Source organism: Gossypium hirsutum, chromosome A02 (genome assembly GCF_007990345.1).
Source record: "Gossypium hirsutum isolate 1008001.06 chromosome A02, Gossypium_hirsutum_v2.1, whole genome shotgun sequence".
In the NCBI taxonomy this organism is placed as follows: Eukaryota; Viridiplantae; Streptophyta; class Magnoliopsida; order Malvales; family Malvaceae; genus Gossypium; species Gossypium hirsutum.
The window spans coordinates 76,421,990-76,423,451 of NC_053425.1; the positions used below are offsets into that span (position 1 = coordinate 76,421,990).

The 1,462-nt window shown below is 38.9% G+C and overlaps 1 non-coding gene across 1 annotated transcript; it reads right to left on the reverse strand.

Moving 5' to 3' along the window:
- Nucleotides 1-593: 593 nt before the first annotated feature.
- Nucleotides 594-700, reverse strand: LOC121216385 (small nucleolar RNA R71). The gene has a single exon (XR_005912572.1). It is a non-coding gene; the product is annotated as a small nucleolar RNA R71 (small nucleolar RNA).
- Between the last annotated feature and the right edge of the window lie 762 nt (nucleotides 701-1,462).

Genomic DNA, 1,462 nt, shown 5'->3' on the forward strand with positions numbered 1-1,462 from the left:
TTGGCAAGTTTTTATAATTTATGACTAGAAGAAACCCGTCAGAACCATTACTTTTTGACGAAGAAATTGATCGTACAACTCACAGAAATCAAAGAGAAATAAGGCAAAGCTTACGACACATAAAGAATGAGCAAGAAGACGATAGTCAACTCCCAACCGAAGAGATGGCTGAAAACCAAGGCAATTAGCTACCTCCTGTAATTGCGGTTAATCAAAATCCTGCTCCACACACTATGTATGATTATGCTAAACCTTTTTTAACAGGAACTAAATCAAGCATAGTTAGACCTGTTGTAGCTGCATATACTTTTGAATTAAAACCTAACACTATTCAAATGATACAGAAATTTGTTCAGTTTGATGGTTTACAGGATGAGGATCCTAACGCTTATTTAGCCAACTTCTTGGAACTATGCGATACATTTAAAATTAATGGTGTTTCTGATGATGCCATTTGTCTTCGGCTATTCCCTTTTTCATTGAGGAACAAAGCTAAACGGTGGTTGAACTCGTTACCACGAGGATCAATTACTACTTGGGAACAAATGACCGAAAAATTTTTACTAAAATATTTTTCGCTCGCTAAAACGGCTAAATTACGTAACGATATCTCTTCTTTTGTGTAGATGGATTTAGAAACACTCTACGATGCATGGGAGAGATACAAGGACTTACTGAGAAGGTGTCCTAACCATGGGTTATCGCTTTGGCTCCAAGTTCAAACATTCCATAATGGTCTGAATCCTTCGACTCTGTAAATGGTTGACGCAGCTGCTGGCGGAACCATCAACAATAATACACTTAAAGATACTTATGAGTTCATAGAAAAGATGTCACTGAATAACTATCAGTGGCAAGTCATGAGGACAAAGCCATTGAAAACAGTCGGTGTTTATAACGTCGATTCGGTCACCATGCTCTCTAATTAGGTATAATTCTTGAATAAGAAAATTGATAGTTTTCTTAGTTCTTCACAGGTTCACCCAGTGATGCAGTACGAAGCAAGAGGAGGTGGAACAAGCCATTCAGAATACCAACCTTATGGCCACAACATGGATAATGAGCAATCAAATTACTTGGGTAATAATCCTCCACCTCAAAAGAATCCATATAGTAACACTTACAATGCAGGTCGGAGGAACCATCCCAATTTCTCGTGGGGCGGTCAAGGAAATCAAAGACCACAACAACCTCCAGGCTACCAACAACCACCCTACCAATAGGAAAAGAAGCCTAACCTTGAAAAGATGCTCTCAACGTTTATATCGGTGTCAAAAACTCATTTTCAGAACACCGAGACAGCACTTAAAAATCAACAAGCGTCGAACCAAGGGCTTGAAACTCAAATAGGCCAGCTTTCCAAACTAATCTCCGAATGACCACAAGGTAGCTTGCCAAGTAATACTAAACCTAACCTAAGGGAACAGCTCAAAGCGATTAATGTTCAAGATGAAGAAGGATT